Source organism: Ptychodera flava, chromosome 1 (assembly GCF_041260155.1).
Source record: "Ptychodera flava strain L36383 chromosome 1, AS_Pfla_20210202, whole genome shotgun sequence".
Lineage (NCBI taxonomy): Eukaryota > Metazoa > Hemichordata > Enteropneusta > Ptychoderidae > Ptychodera > Ptychodera flava.
In genome coordinates, this window is record NC_091928.1 from 20999682 (window position 1) to 21017537 (window position 17856).

At 37.6% G+C, this 17856-nt stretch overlaps 1 long non-coding RNA gene across 1 annotated transcript in view; it reads left to right on the forward strand.

Annotated features, from left to right (window-relative positions):
* Positions 1–17320, forward strand: part of LOC139132652 (uncharacterized) — a 43481-nt gene extending 26161 nt beyond the window's left edge. The window contains exons 2-3 of the long non-coding RNA XR_011552389.1: positions 16688–16738; positions 17265–17320. This is a non-coding gene — a long non-coding RNA (uncharacterized lncRNA). The remainder of the gene's footprint in view (positions 1–16687; positions 16739–17264) is intronic.
* The last annotated feature ends 536 nt before the right edge of the window (positions 17321–17856 follow it).

The window sequence follows — 17856 nt, forward strand, 5'->3', positions numbered from 1 at the left end:
ACACATTTCTTCTTGCTAAATGTATACACAACTTAGCCATTGTAGAAAGGTAAATAAAAAGAGACATTGCACGTCTATGAATAAATACAGAGTTTTTAACAGGAGGATTAATGAAAAACCATGCAATGTTTACAGCTTGCCCAGGTACTACTAAACGAGATGTTATAGTGGAAATAACACCTAGAAGCGGTTGAATGTTTGGACACTCAAGGAAAGTATGTAAAAGTGAATCAATGTCATTACAGAGAGAACAGTTTGCATCTGAACGAAAACCAGCATGGAACAAAAAAGAACTAGTTTGATAGGCTCTGTGCACAATGCGCCATTGTAAATCCCCTTCTTTCTTTATGATGGGATAGTAGTAGTAGTAGTAGTAGTAGTAGTAGTAGTAGTAGTAGTAGTAGTAGTTTTTCAAATATCTTTATTTCACATAGGTCCCTACATACTAAAACTGTAAAAGGAAATTTTTACATTTCAAGGAACCAAAGGAAATATAAAATACAAATAAAAGAAAATCACTACAAAGTGATGGTCGGCATTGAACAGAAAACTTCGTGAATGACAAAAGTAAATGTCAGCAAGAAAGACATATCTCAAACCTATCACATAATATTTCAAAGATGACACAAGCCAGCGATGCACAAAAGCAGGGAAGATTCTTAAATGTGAAAATTGAGTTGACCATCATGAGTGTAACATAGAATATCATCAAAAGCGCAAGTAATATTAAAAGAATGTAAATTTTCATTGAGACGATGATATTCAAATTCAACTCTCAATCTGGTGAAAATCTTGCTTTTAAATATGTCCAAAGGATCAACAGGACCCTGGTTTCTAAACACATTTCTTCTTGCTAAATGCATACACAACTTAGCCATTGTAGAAAGGTAAATAAAAAGAGACATTGCACGTCTATGAATAAATACAGAGTTTTTAACAGGAGGATTAATGAAAAACCATGCAATGTTTACAGCTTGCCCAGGTAAAACTAAACGAGATGTTATAGTGGAAATAACACCTAGAAGCGGTTGAATGTTTGGACACTCAAGGAAAGTATGTAAAAGTGAATCAATGTCATTACAGAGAGAACAGTTGGCATCTGAACGGAAACCAGCATGGAACAAAAAAGAACTAGTTTGATAGGCTTCGTGCATAATGCGCCATTGTAAATTTCCTTCTTTCTTTATGATGAGATCACAATAACATGAAGCAAAGTTTGGTTTGATGGAATGTGGAATGCTCAAAATGTCCCTCCAGATGGTGTCTAATCTGTCTGGTAAACATGCATAATGATGAACCATTATCAAGTACTTGTAAATTGCACCTTTTTCTATTTTATACAGAAAATAATTGTGCTCTGAAGAATGTTGCAGCTGAAAAGTTTACACAGTATCTGGCGCATTGTTTGGATTGTTGTTACAAAAATTATTTTCAATGACGGATTTCAAACGAATAGGAATAGCCTTGTAAACGCATTGTAAAGATATAGAAATAATACGTTGTGAATTAATCGCAACTCTATCACACAAATCTGAAGAAGTTAACCAACGATTTTCCACAGTATTGAAAAGATCACCTATAGTTGTAACTTGAGCATTGACAAAGGCTGGTACAGTAAAAGGAGACTTATGAACGGGATGCATAATGAGTGGGTTTTGAAAAAGAGGCTCTTTAAGAATGTCAGGACTACTCAGTGGGATTCCTTTACGAATTTTGTCAACAGAATTCCAACAATGTAATAAATCACGATGAAAAGCAGGAATAGCAGCATTACCAAAATCAATGTCAGTCGTGAGAAGTAACTGTTTGTCATAATTGAGACCACCAACTCTTCTAAAATAAAAATCTGTGAAATAATACGACGGATGATGAACATCCTTAATTATTGTCAGATACAAATACTTTAGAATGTAACTGAGACGTAAAGAAATATAACGAGCTTTAAGATGAATAAGGCCTTGGCCACCTTGAATGAGAGGTAAATACAGTGTTTCTGAAGGAATCCAATGACGTCCTTGCAAGAAAAATCTCAGAAAAAGGGTTTGAAGGTAAGAAAAAGTTTGAACATCGGGAGTTGTACAAGTCAATCTGTGAAGTAATTTTGATGCAATAAGCTGATTAATGACCAAAACACGACCTCTGTAAGACATGCCAGGTGCAAAAGACGACCAAAATTTCACCTTGTTTTCAGGTTTCAGTTTTCATGTTCACTAATTCAGACCAATTTTTCTGACAATAATTATTTGAGTTACCAACATACACACCGAGCAGTTTTAACCCTGTTGAGTTCCATTTGATATTTAATGGCGTGTCAGTACGATTTCCCCAACTACCAGCCCAGAGACCTTCAGATTTCTTGAGGTTAACTTTTGCATTAGATGCATTTTCATATAACTTGAGAGTGGACTTTAAGTTACTAAAATCTTCATCTCGAGTAATAAAAGCTTCAACATCGTCGGCATACGTAGAAAGGCATGTAGGACTAGGAGCTTCTGGTATTATCAATCCCCTTATGTTACTGCTATTCCTAATTTTATCTAAAAATGGTTCTAAGGCAATCACATAAAGTTGACCAGAAAGAGAGCAACCTTGATGAATCCCACGATTAATTGAAATTGGAGAGGTAATGGAACTATTTATCTTTAAAACTGACTGAATATCTGTGTAGAGTGTTTTAATGTAATTAATAAAGCGGGGGCCAAAACCAAAAGAACACAAAGTTTTAAAAAGGTAATCATGACTGACACGGTCAAAAGCCTTTTCCTGGTCTAGAGCAACAATACCCAGAGGTGAGTTTGAGTCATTGGCATAGAAAATACTATCTTGCAATAAATTCACATTATCAAATATGTGACGATTTGGAATAGAGCAGGACTGATCAACATGAATTATTTTGGTAAGGACATTACGTAAACGAATTGAGAGAGCTTTCGTGACAATTTTATAGTCGCTACATAACAAGCTAATGGGTCTCCAGTTCTTGACTAAAGTGTTGTCTCCAGCTTTCGGGTGAAGACTTAGCACTGCTCTCCGACAAGAAATAGGAAGCTGATCATTACGGAAACATTCAATGAAAACTTTATGAAGGTCTTGACCAATAATAGACCAGAATGTTTTGTAAAATTCATTGGGCAAACCATCCATACCTGGAGTACGGTCAGTTGAAAGTTGCTTAACAGCAAAAGTAAGTTCATCAAGAGTAATTTCACCATCAAGGTAATCACGATCTTCCTCGTTCAGTTGCACCAAATTGTCAAGAATTGCAGACTGAGCGTCAACGTCAACATGTTCAGCAGAATAAAGATCCTTGTAGAAACTGTAAAAAATGTCACGAATTTCATCAGGATTTTCCGTTATTGATCCGTCAGCACGTTTCATGTCTATAATTGGCTTTGACCTTCCCCTCTCTCGTTCAAGTGCAAAAAAGAATCTGTTCGAAACATCACTGTGAGTAAGTAATTGATGACGAGATCGTACTGCTGCACCTCTGCTCTCCAGGTCTACCAACTGAGCCAGAGAACTTTTCTTTTGTTGGTATGTATCCAAGAGACTTTTATCTTCGTGTAAACGTTTCTCAAGTTCTCGAATTTTCTTTTCCAATCGCAATTTATCCCATTTCAGGTTGTACTGGTTTGAAGCACAATACTGCTGAGTTAAAAGTTTGATTTTCCATTTTCCAATCTCCCACCATGTCCACAAATCACAGTATTTATTCTGTTGCTGTCTCCAGTTTAACCAAAAATGCGTAATGATATCTTTATACAGTTCATGCTTAAAGATGCTTGTATTGAGACACCATATTGGGTTGCGGTGTTTGACTTCTTTCTGTGTTACCCTTAACTTTACCAATGAATGATCAGAAAACGTGAGCGCAGAATGATGAATTGAAGCCACCGTGATGCGTGATTTCATCCACTTGTTGATGTAAATCCTGTCAAGACGAGCCTTTTTGTCATTTCTGTGCCAGGTGTAATTACGGCTGTCCCCATGATAGTGACGCCAACTGTCAACAAGCCTGTACTTGTGAATTAAATTAGTAAAATAGCGAACTGCACACATGTCAGACTCCTTACAATTGATTCTGTCCAATTCTTCATTTAGAGTACAATTAAAGTCTCCACCAAGGATAATTACACTGTCAACATCTAAGCTTGATAGTAGATCATTCAGCTTGGTAAAACACCACAACCGTTCATTGGAGGTAGTATGTCCATACACATTAATAATGTTGACTAGGCTGCCATCAACGTTTGCTTGCACGTGCAGTAAATGTCCAGGAATTGGTTCTGATGTGCGAATGATATCAATTGTAGAGGAGGGCGAAAACAATATTGCAACACCTGCACCGTTTGCTGAACCATGTGACAAAATGCAACGTCCTCTCCAAATCAAAGGCCATACTTTTTCGTCACTGGAATACTGTGAGTTTGTTGTAAAAGGTAACAAGAAGCCGGGTTGGTATGCTTGAGAAAATCAAAAACTTGAAAGCGTTTCATCGAGTCTGGACACCCACGAACATTCAGCGTTACACAGGACAGAGCCATGCATGTAAACAGGAATGAGAGATGCTTCCACATAACGAAAATGAATTAAAGTGAAGACTCAATCGCAGTTGACCTACCAGTAGTTCTGATATAGTCCTTTATTTTACGTACCTGTTTGTAGATGCGAGCTCTCGTTGCGCTGTTCACAGGCTGTGAAGAGCGATATCCCAGCAACATTTTTGCAAGTTCTTTCAAATTTGGATGAAAGTCAAAACAATCCTGATAAACTTCTTTGAGTGCTTTGTATTTTCCAAGAAATCTGCAATCAATTGAGTCGATAGATCATGAAAAAACGAAGAATCTGAAATGTCCGACAGCACAGATTCAGTGTCATCAGTCTCTCTTTGCGATGAATCTTTCAAACTGTCTTCTGTTGACTGGCTTGCAATGCCTTGAGTAGAAAGCGGTGAGGATGAGATGCTCTGAGAAACATCTGCAGACATATCCAGGTTCATCGATGCATTGGTCTTTTCTGCAATATCTTGAGAATCCGGAACGAAATCAGAAAGTCCGGAAAGAACAAGTGAAGGAGTGCAAGCCGGTGAAGAAACTGAGGATTCCGAAGCTTGCGTAAAACACAGGTCCGGAGAAGGAGGGAAAGGCGATGGAGGGGTTCGTACCCTCTCATCATCAGTAACAATATCATCTACCTTTGAAATTCCATTGTCGTTCGTTCCGTCAGTGTTCAAGACAGTTTCTGGATCAACTTTTGAAGACGGTTAACGTTGAACAATGTCACTTTCGTTATTACCATACTTTCTTGTTCTTCATTACCATGGCCATCACTGGGCTGTTGCGAGCTATTGTGAGTATCGATAACGTTTACACCGGAAATGTCCGCGACGTTATGACCATCAATAGTGTCATCCATCGTTGTGTTTTCATTTTCACGTTGTTGAACAACTTTGTCCGGATTGGAGACAGTCGACGAATCACCACAGATTGGTTCCATCAGACGTTGAGCAGAATCATCGTTGTTGGTCGGAATTTTGACACCTCTTTCAATTTGACCGTTGTTAATTACAGTGATATTGTCTTTTTCTTGCAATGCAGCAGATGGTTCGTTTTGGGGTGATTGTTGACAGTCACGCTGAACATGTCCCTTTTGACCGCACTTGAAACATTTCATTTCTTCCGTTGAATGATAAATTCTGTACCTTTTAGCTTCGTACTCTACAGTCAAAGGTCCTTCCCATGTACCGTGAAAGTCGGCATCAATCAGTACCAAAGATTGTCTTCGGAAAGATCTTACATGCTTTAAATGTTCGCTCTTGCATCCGAGAGGAATCGTTTTGATTTTACTGACAAGATTACCAAATGTAAGAAGTTCGGTGTCAATAACATGATTCGGAATAAAAGGTGGAACGCCAGACACTATGACTTTTGTCGCTGGTTTTACAACAGGTTCAACTTGAATTGAGTAACCGTTCAGTTCGAAACCATTGACACACACGTTTTCCACCCAAGTAACGGAATTGAAATAAACGATAACTGAACCGTAAACTCTGGAAGCAGCGATGATATTCTGTGGACCAGTAATCGTTGAAATAGCTTGTAGATACTTTTCGACAGAGACTCCTTCCATGGATTCACATTTCACACCATGTTTCCTCGTGAGGCCGGCAAACGTAGCTAAGCGTCCATTGTCAATGAATGGCGCGGCCATCTTGGCCTAGGAAACCGCACACGGAAACCACTGAGGGAATGCGCAAAAATCTATTCAATCGAAAGTTGAAACACACAAAAAACTTGACAGCAGCAGTCCACAACCGGAGCAAAATCAGATGAAACACCGATGTAAGTCCGGTAAACACTGAAGGACTCAAAAACTGTAGCAAAACTCAAAGCACACTACCACGACGTGTACACATGCGTAGTAGTAGTAGTAGTAGTAGTAGTAGTAGTAGTAGTAGTAGTAGTAGTAGTAGTAGTAGAAGAAGTAGTAGTAGTAGTAGTTTTTTCAAATATCTTTATTTCACATAGGTCCCTACATACTAAAACTGTAAAAAGAAATTTTACATTTCACGGAACCAAAAGAAATATAAGATACAAATAAAATAAAATCACTATAAAGTGCTGGTCGGCATTGAACAGAACACGTCATGAATGACAACAGTAAATGTCAGCAAGAAAGACATATCTTAAACCTATCACATAATATTTCAAAGATGACACAACCTGGCGATGCACAAAAGCAGGGTAGTATCTTAAATGTGAAAATTGAGTTGACCATCATGTGTGTCACAAAGAATATCATCAAAAGCCCAAGTAATATTAAAAGAATGTAAATTTTCATTGAGACGATGATATTCAAATTCAAGTCTCAATCTGGTGAAAATCTTGCTTTTAAATATGTCCAAAGGATCAACAGGACCCTGGTTTCTAAACACATTTCTTCTTGCTAAATGTATACACAACTTAGCCATTGTAGAAAGGTAAATAAAAAGAGACATTGCACGTCTATGAATAAATACAGAGTTTTTAACAGGAGGATTAATGAAAAACCATGCAATGTTTACAGCTTGTCCAGGTAAAACTAAACGAGATGTTATAGTGGAAATAACACCTAGAAGCGGTTGAATGTTTGGACACTCAAGGAAAGTATGTAAAAGTGAATCAATGTCATTACAGAGAGAACAGTTTGCATCTGAACGAAAACCAGCACGGAACAAAAAAGAACTAGTTTGATAGGCTCCGTGCATAATGCGCCATTGTAAATCCCCTTCTTTCTTTATGATGAGATCACAATAACATGAAACAAAGTTTGGTTTGATGGAATGTGGAATGCTCAAAATGTCCCTCCAGATGGTGTCTAATCTGTCTGGTAAACATGCATAATGATGAGCCATTATCAAGTACTTGTAAATTGCACCTTTTTCTATTTTACACAGAAAATAATTGTGCTCTGTAGAATGTTGCAGCTGAAAAGAATACACAGTATCTGGCGCATTGTTTGGATTGTTGTTACAAAAATGATTTTCAATGACGGATTTCAAACGAATAGGAATAGCCTTGTAAACGCATTGTAAAGACATAGAAATAATACGCTGTGAATGAATCGCAACTCTATCACACAAATCTGAAGAAGTTAACCAACGATTTTCCACAGTATTGAAAAGATCACCTATAGTGGTAACTTGAGCGTTGACAAAGGCTGGAACAGTAAAAGGAGACTTATGAACGGGATGCATAATGAGTGGGTTTTGAAAAAGAGGCTCTTTAAGAATGTCAGGAACACTCAATGGGATTCCTTTACGAATTTTGTCAACAGAATTCCAACAATGTAATAAATCACGATGAAAAGCAGGAATAGCAGTATTCCCAAAATCAATGTCAGTCGTGAGAAGTAACTGTTTGTCATAATTGAGACCACCAACTCTTCTAAAATAAAAATCTGTGAAATAATACGACGGATGATGAACATCCTGATACAAATACTTTTGAATGTAACTGAGACGTAAAGAAATACAACGAGTTTTAAGATGAATAAGGCCTTGGCCACCTTGAATGAGAGGTAAATACAGTGTTTCTGAAGGAATCCAATGACGTCCTTGCCAGAAAAATCTCAGAAAAAGGGTTTGAAGGTAAGAAAAAGTTTGAACATCGGGAGTTGTACAAGTCAATCTGTGAAGTAATTTTGATGCAATGAGCTGATTAATGACTAAAACACGACCTCTGTAAGACATGCCAGGTGCAAAAGACGACAAAATTTCACCTTGTTTTCAGTGATGTTCACTAATTCAGACCATTTTTCTGACAATAATTATTTGAGTTACCAACATACACACCGAGCAGTTTTAACCCTGTTGAGTTCCATTTGATATTTAATGGCGTGTCAGTACGATTACGCCAACTACCAGCCCAGAGACCTTCAGATTTCTTGAGGTTAACTTTTGCATTAGATGCATTTTCATATAACTTAAGAGTGGACTTTAAGTTACTAAAATCTTCATCTCGAGTAATAAAAGCTTCAACATCGTCGGCATACGCAGAAAGGCATGTAGGACTAGGAGCTTCTGGTATAATCAATCCCCTTATGTTACTGCTATTCCTAATTTTATCTAAAAATGGTTCTAAGGCAATCACATAAAGTTGACCAGAAAGAGAGCAACCTTGACGAATCCCACGATTAATTGAAAATGGAGAGGTAATGGAACTATTTATCTTTAAAACTGACTGAATATCTGTGTAGAGAGTTTTAATGTAATTAATAAAGCGGGGGCCAAACCAAAAGAACACAAAGTTTTAAAAAGGTAATCATGACTGACACGGTCAAAAGCCTTTTCCTGGTCTAGAGCAACAATACCCAGAGGTGAGTTTGTATCATTGGCATAGAAAATACTATCTTGCAATAAATTCACATTATCAAATATGTGACGATTTGGAATAGAGCAGGACTGATCAACATGAATTATTTTGAAAGAACATTACGTAAACGAATTGACAGAGCTTTCGTGACAATTTTATAGTCGCTACATAACAAGCTAATGGGTCTCCAGTTCTTGACTAAAGTGTTGTCTCCAGCTTTCGGGTGAAGACTTAGCACTGCTCTCCGACAAGAAATAGGAAGCTGATCATTACGGAAACATTCAATGAAAACTTTATGAAGGTCTTGACCAATAATAGACCAGAATGTTTTGTAAAATTCATTGGGCAAACCATCCATACCTGGAGTACGGTCAGTTGAAAGTTGCTTAACAGCAAAAGTAAGTTCATCAAGAGTAATTTCACCATCAAGGTAATCACGATCTTCCTCGTTCAATTGCACTAAATTGTCGAGAATTGCAGACTGGGCGTCAACGTCAACATGTTCAGCAGAATAAAGATCCTTGTAGAAACTGTAAAAAATGTCACGAATTTCATCAGGATTTTCCGTTATTGATCCGTCAGCACGTTTCATGTGTATAATTGGCTTTGACCTTCCCCTTTCTCGTTCAAGTGCAATAAAGAAACTGTTCGAAACATCACTGTGAGTAAGTAATTGGTGACGAGATCGTACTGCTGCACCTCTGCTCTCCAGGTCTACCAACTGAGCCAGAGAACTTTCTTTTGTTGGTATTCATCCAAGAGACTTTTATCTTCGTGTAAACTTTTCTCAAGTTCTCGAATTTCCTTTTCCAATCGCAATTTATCCCATTTCAGATTGTACTGGTTTGAAGCACAATACTGCTGAGTTAAAAGTTGATTTTCCATTTTCCAATCTCCCACCATGTCCACAAATCACAATATTTATTCTGTTGCTGTCTCCAGTTTAACCAAAAATGCGTAATGATATCTTTATAGAGTTCATACTTCAAGATGCTTGTATTGAGACACCATATTGGGTTGCGGTGTTTGACTTCTTTCTGTGTCACCCTTAACTTTACCAATGAATGATCAGAAAACGTGAGCGCAGAATGATGAATTGAAGCCACTGTGATGCGTGATTTCATCCACTTGTTGATGTAAATCCTGTCAAGACGAGCCTTTTGTCATTTCTGTGCCAGGTGTAATTACGGCTGTCCCCATGATAGTGACGCCAACTGTCAACAAGCCTGTACTTGTGAATTAAATTAGTAAAATAGCGAACTGCACACATGTCAGACTCCTTACAATTGATTCTGTCCAATTCTTCATTCAGAGTACAATTAAAGTCTCCACCAAGGATAATTACACTGTCAACATCTAAGCTTGATAGTAGATCATTCAGCTTGGTAAAACACCACAACCGTTCATTGGAGGTAGTATGTCCATACACATTAATAATGTTGACTAGGCTGCCATCAACGTTTGCTTGCACGTGCAGTAAATGTCCAGGAATTGGTTCTGATGTGCGAATGATATCAATTGTAGAGGAGGGCGAAAACAATATTGCAACACCTGCACTGTTTGCTGAACCATGTGACAAAATGCAACGTCCTCTCCAAATCAAAGGCCATACTTTTTCGTCACTGGGAATACTGTGAGTTTCTTGTAAAAGGTAACAAGAAGCCGGGTTGGTATGCTTGAGAAAATCAAAAACTTGAAAGCGTTTCATCGAGTCTGGACACCCACGAACATTCAGCGTTACACAGGACAGAGCCATGCATGTAAACAGGAATGAGAGATGCTTCCACATAACGAAAATGAATTAAAGAGAAGACTCAATCGCAGTTGACCTACCAGTAGTTCTGATATAGTCCTTGATTTTACGTACCAGTTTGTAGATGCGAGCTCTCGTTGCGCTGTTCACAGGCTGTGAAGAGCGATATCCTAGCAACATTTTCGCAAGCTCTTTCAAATTTGGATGAAAGTCAAAACAATCCTGAATAAACTTCTTTGAGTGCTTTGTATTTTCCAAGAAATCTGCAATCGATTGAGTCGATAGATCATGGAAAAACGAAGAATCTGAAATGTCCGACAGTACAGATTCAGTGTCATCAGTCTCTCTTTGCGATGAATCTTTCAAACTGTCTTCTGTTGACTGGCTTGCAATGCCTTGAGTAGAAAGCGGTGAGAATGAGATGCTCTGAGAAACATCTGCAGACATATCCATGTTCATCGATGCATTGGTCTTTTCTGCAATGTCTGAGAATCCGGAACGAAATCAGAAAGTCCGGAAAGAACAAGCGAAGGAGTGCAAGCCGGTGAAGAAACTGAGGATTCCGAAGCTTGCGTAAAACACAGGTCCGGAGAAGGGGGAAAGGCGATGGAGGGGTTCGTACCCTCTCATCATCAGTAACAACATCATCTACCTTTGAAATTCCATTGTTGTTCGTTCCGTCAGTGTTCAAGACAGTTTCTGGATCAACTTTTGAAGACGGTTAACGTTGAACAATGTCATTTTCGTTATTACAAACCATACTTTCTTGTTCTTCATTACCATGGTCATCACTGGGCTGTTGCGAGCTATTGTGAGTATCGATAACGTTTACACCAGAAATGTCCGCGACGTTGTGACCATCAATATTGTCATCCATCTTTGTGTTTTCATTTTCACGTTGTTGAACAACTTTGTCCTGATTGGAGACAGTCGACGAATCACCACAGATTGGTTCCATCGGACGTTGAGCAGAATCATCGTTGTTGGTCGGAATTTTGACACCTCTTTCAATTTGACCGTTGTTAATTACAGTGATATTGTCTTTTTCTTGCAATGTAGCAGATGGTTCGTTTTGGGTGATTGTGACAGTCACGCTGAACATGTCCCTTTTGACCGCACTTGAAACATTTCATTTCTTCCGTTGAAAGATAAATTCTGTACCTTTTACCTTCGTACTCTACAGTCAAAGGTCCTTCCCATGTACCGTGAAAGTCAGCATCAATCAGTACCAGAGCTTGTCTTCGGAAAGATCTTACATGCTTTAAATGTTCGCTCTTGCATCCGAGAGGAATCGTTTTGATTTTACTGACAAGTTTACCAAATGTAAGAAGTTCGGTTTCAATAACATGATTCGGAATAAAAGGTGGAACGCCAGACACTATGACTTTTGTCGCTGGTTTTACAACAGGTTCAACTTAATTGAGTAACCGTTCAGTTCGAAACCATTGACACACACGTTTTCCACCCAAGTAACGGAATTGAAATAAACGATAACTGAACCGTAAACTCTGGAAGCAGCGATGATATTCTGTGGACCAGTAATCGTTGAAATAGCTTGTAGATACTTTTCGACAGAGACTCCTTCCATGGATTCACACTTCACACCATGTTTCCTCGTGAGGCCGGCAAACGTAGCTAAGCGTCCATTGTCAATGAATGGCGCGGCCATCTTGGCCTAGGAAAACAGCACACGGAAACCACTGAGGGAATCCGTGAAAATCTCTTCAATCGAGAGTTAAAACACACAAAAAACTTGACAGCAGCAGTCCACAACCGGAGCAAAATCAGATGAAACACCGATGTAAGTCCGGAAAACACTGAAGGACTCCAAAACTGTAGCAAAACTCAGAGCACACTACCACGACGTGTACACATGCGTAGTAGTAGTAGTAGTAGTAGTAGTTTTCAAACCATCGTTTATTCACTATATACACAAAATTGTACAAGGACTAAAATTCGGAAAACGGAAACCGGTTTCCAAAAAAGGAGAAAACGGAAAAGGAGAACACGTGAAATACAATGAATTTACAAATAAATACAATATAAGTACAGAAAAAATTCAAAACCAGTGAGAACAAAAGACGAAATCCCGGTGACGAAAGATACTTTAGGTACAGCTACGTGGACAGATATCGATGATAAGCGAGGGTCTAGTTTCGGGTTACAGTTCAACATTACCTACTTGAGATAACAGAACTTATGTTGTTAAGTGTATGTATGACCCTCCATCAGACTTTTAACCGATCCGAAGATCCCGTGAGGAGTACGGTGCCATGTATGTATGACTCTCCATCAGACTTTTAACCGATCCGAAGATCCCGTAAGGAGTACGGTGCCATGGATTAAAAGCCGACAACGACCAGGAAACAAGGAACTGTCAATCTATATGTGTGCAGGAAAAAGACAGGAACATGAAAGAAACCAGGGTTAAATTAAATCATTAATGACAAGGACTCCATTATCATTGACTCTACAAAGGGCGTCATTAGTCGTCCAAGTGTTCTTGAAAATGGCAAGTTGATTATTAAGTTTGTGATGCAAAAATTCTATTTGAATCCGCGATTTGAGACGAGTTCTAAAAATTTGTAGAGGGTCAGTAGGGAGACTTCATAATTCTTTTATTTCTAGTAGTAGTAGTAGTAGTAGTAGTAGTAGTAGTTTTTATTTCAGTGTCCTATGTGGGCATATTATAGAACAATACATGTGCTAGGTATACACTGAGTAATTTGTTGCCACATCTAGCCCATTGGGCGTATAAGACACTGAGGTGCAATAGAGTACCAAATAAAAAAATAAAAAAATAAAAATATAAATACATTGATAACGTGAGAAGGTCTGTATATTTTACTCATACAAGGTTTCCTTTCTTTTGTTGTATTAAAGCTTCATATAATTTGTCAGTAAAACTAGGGTTTCGGTTATCAAAAGTTCAATCTTCTCAAGAAGTTGCAGGGTGTGAACGTTTCGGTAAATTTTACAGATTTTCTCAAAAGATCTTTCTCTGATACCACTATATAGATAACAGTACAAAAGAAAATGTTTTTCATCTTCAATATGCGTACCTGTACGAAAATCACAAGTTCGTTATTCTTTTACTTGTATCAAATACATCGCAAACAATAGTTCTCTATTTTCCTCCACTGCACACTAGGCTAATCGTTTTCCAAAAGGTACGAGATGACAACAAAGACATTTTTGAACATATTGAAATAATAGAATGAAGTAAAAATAGCCGCAAGGCGATTGGATACAACTGGAACGTAAAGATCCCCCAAAAGTCATTGCCCTATCTTTTCATGTGAAGTGGTAGTTTGATTATATAATAGGAAGACCGAAGTACGTTCGGAATAAAATTCACATCTTCAGCCCCTTTTAGCATAAAGATTCGACATAAATCATTACCTTTCTGTCTGTATATTCATCTGTTCGTTTCAATCCATCCATCAGCAAACATAGTGAAGTGCAATAAACAAACTTTCTAAGACGCATTGTGATAAGTTTTGTAAGAAGAAAGATCGGGTATTTGGCCTACAACTGTGTCGTTTTTGTCGGGATCAACTTATAATCTGCGTAAAATATTTAATATGTTATATCAGAATGTCTGTCACGCAAACCACTTAGGAAAGAATAATTGTCGCCCGAAATACACATGCTGATATCAAACAGTAAAGCAATAAATAATAAAACCCCTCAGCAGGTGACTGTACACTTCATATAGCACTCGCCTTGTACCTCGGGCAATATGTCGCACGTTGTATCCAAATCTCGTTTTTATCTGCTTTCGGCTGAGGTTGTTGCTTAATTTTGTCCAGACTTGGTATTTACTAAAAATATGTACGGAATGCAATGTGTTTGAGAAAATGACATTCATCTGGTCTGGGGCACGTTTACCGAATAAAGAGTTGTGAATACTTTTGGTTTTGTGTGTTCAAATACTTAAATATGTTGTTTCTTGCGTTGTGTGTGCAAAGTGTCTGAGAATACTTTGTTAGAACGTTGATTTTTAGCTCACATTAGTATATGTATACAAAGATAGCTTAAATATATATATATATATATATATATATATATATATATATATATATATATATATACAAATATATATATGTGTGTGTGTACTATGTACGTATGTATGTATGTATGTATGTATGTATGTATGTATGTATGTATTGTGATGTAGCCACTCGGTAGTTAATATTATATGATATTTTATGACTTGAATTTAGTTTGCATGACTGACAATGAATGACCGACAGTGACCTATAGTAAACTCCCTTGTTTATTTTCGTGACCTTTGATGTAACTGTTCGTCCGTCTTTAGTGAATGTATTGTTTTAACAACAGCTTAAGTCATTAACACCGACCGGATGCTTAAGCAGGACCTCCTGCGTTATGTTGACAGATGTACTGATGACAGCGAGCTTCCTGTCCTTTGCACGTATACCGACTGTCTTTAGTTAATTATAGATGCATACCAAAGGCATGACAATATGCAGATTTAGAGACGATTTAAGTTGTATACTTTCTAGACAGAGAGACACTTCACTTCACTTCACTTCAGTTCTTGACGTGTTCCTGTACAGAGATGTAGACGATCTGAGACTTTGACGTACTGACTTCTGTGTGAAGCCCAGTCTGTTTGACTGTGGTGGACCACGTCTTGGTAGAAGCTGTAGAACCTGTAGAAGCTGTAGAACCTGTAGAGAACCTGTTGCGACGCTCGAGACGACGTTGACCGAGACAGACGCCTAAGTACTAGACTAGTGTGAGGCATAGAAGTTTTACCGTGTGACCTTACGTTACTCAGCTGAATAAAGTACTACGACTCAGAGTATATTTCGGTGTATCGTTGCCGTCTCTTTTACGTCTACCGCCCACCGTTCACAGTGTACGTACCCGACGATAGCCACATCACAACCACGCTACGTGACAGTATGTATGTATGTATGTTTGTATGTATATATGTATGTATGTATGTATGTATGTATGTATGTATGTATGTATGTACGTACGTACGTATGTATGTATGTACATACTGTTACGTGAGAAAAAACAGCGGTGAAAGAAGCGAATTTCTTAGAAATAAAAATTATTACAAAATGAAACTAATCACTTAGTCAAGGGAGAAAATACAAACTGTAAAAGTTAACAGGCTTCACTGGTGATGTTTTCTTTTTGTAATAAATTCTACTTTTAAGAAATTCGTTTACTTCACCATGTTTTTTCTCACATATCAAAACTGCGGGCTTGTCCGGGAACCAAACATTTTTAGCTGTTTGACAACATTTTGCCTGCCTTTACCAAACTACCATGTATTGTGAAGTCAGCGAATTTTCATTATGGCAGAATTCAAGCCAATAGAATTTATGGAGGACCTTGATCAGGACACATTTGATCCGCTCAGAAAAGACAGCCTAATTGCACATGCCAATTTCCTTAAAGTAGAATTTAAAAGATCCATATAAGAAGGAAATGCAGTACCATATCTCAAAAAAATTAATTAATTTAGGCCAATTTGAGGAATCCACCTGAAATGATTATGTGACTAAGTCCGCCATAGAAACCAAAACTCAAGAAATGCAGGCACATCTAGAACTTAAGCAATTATAACATTAAAAAACGAAATGTTAAAAATAGAATTAGAAATGGAAGAAAGACGGAGAGAGAAAGGCAGGAAAAATTAGAAATAGAAGAAAGACAAAGAGAGAAGAATTGCAATGAAAAAAAAAAGAATTAGACATGGAAGAAAGACAGAGAGCGAAGAGAGAAAGGAAAAAGAAAGACAAAGACAAAGCAAAATAGAAGACCAGCGACTTACATATTTTTAGTAAATACTAAAGCTTCAACATACAGGAAAAATCTCAATCTCAGACTAAACATTTCAGTCGCCTGAGACTAGGCCAATAAAAATGACTTAGAATTTTATGATAGGCCTTCCTGACAGACAGACAGACAGACAGACAGACAGACAGACATATTATGTGACACAATTTACAGTACAGACCTTATTGTTTGACATGTACGTAACAATATTTTGTACGTTTTCCTTTGTGTTACGTATTCTTTTCTATTTTTTTTCTAGGGACATGGCTTCGTACTATACTGAAATGAGTACATCAAGTGATGAAGATAGGTAAAGTCTTTTCATTATTATCTTGGTAAAAATGTCACAAGACCTTAAATTTCCATGTTAGTGTTCACTTCAACCTTCCCGCTGTGAATTCTGCACGATTCAGACTTCATCAAGCCTGTAGCAAGAGATGAACTCATTCCTCCCTCATCGGTGTATATTTTTTCTGAAGTCCTTGAAGACTGTAATTTAGGAGTTTTGTACCATCCCACCTAAGAACAGTACTGTAATATATCTATCTTTTTAAATATTGCCAAAGACTTATTTATTTGTATTAATTAATTAAAAAAAGTCGGTGACTTCACCACATGTTTGTGTCATAACAATACATACATACATACATACATACATACATACAGACAGACAGACAGACAGACAGACAGACAGACAGACAGACAGACAGACAGACAGACAGACAGATTATATGACACAATTTACAGTGCAGACCGTACCTTATTGTTTGACACATATGAAACAATATTTTGTACGTTTCCTTTTGTGTTACGTATTCCTTTCTATTTTTTCCCAGGGAAATGCCTTCGTATTTTGCTGAAATGAGTGCATCAAATGATGAAGATAGGTAAAGTCTTTTTATTGTTATCTTGGTAAAAATGTCACAGGACCTTAAAATTCCATGTTAGTGTTAACTTCAACCTGCACGCTGTGAATTCTGCAAGATTCAGACTTCATCAAGCCTGTAGCTAGAGATGAACTCATTCCTCCCTCATCGGTGTATATTTTTTCTGAAGTCCTTGACTGTAATTTAGGGGTTTTGTACCATCCCACCTATGAGCACTACTGTAATATATCTATCTTTTTAAATATTGCCCAAGACTTATTTATTTGTATTAATTAATTAAATAAAGTCGGTGACTTCACCACATGTTTCTGTCATAACAATACATACATACATACATACATACATACATACATACATACATACATACATACATACATACAGACAGACAGACAGACAGACAGACAGACAGACAGACAGACAGACAGACAGACAGACAGACAGACAGACAGACAGACAGATTCTATGACATACTTTACAGTGCAGACCTTATTGTTTGACACATATGTAACAATATTTTGTACGTTTCCTTTTGTGTTACGTA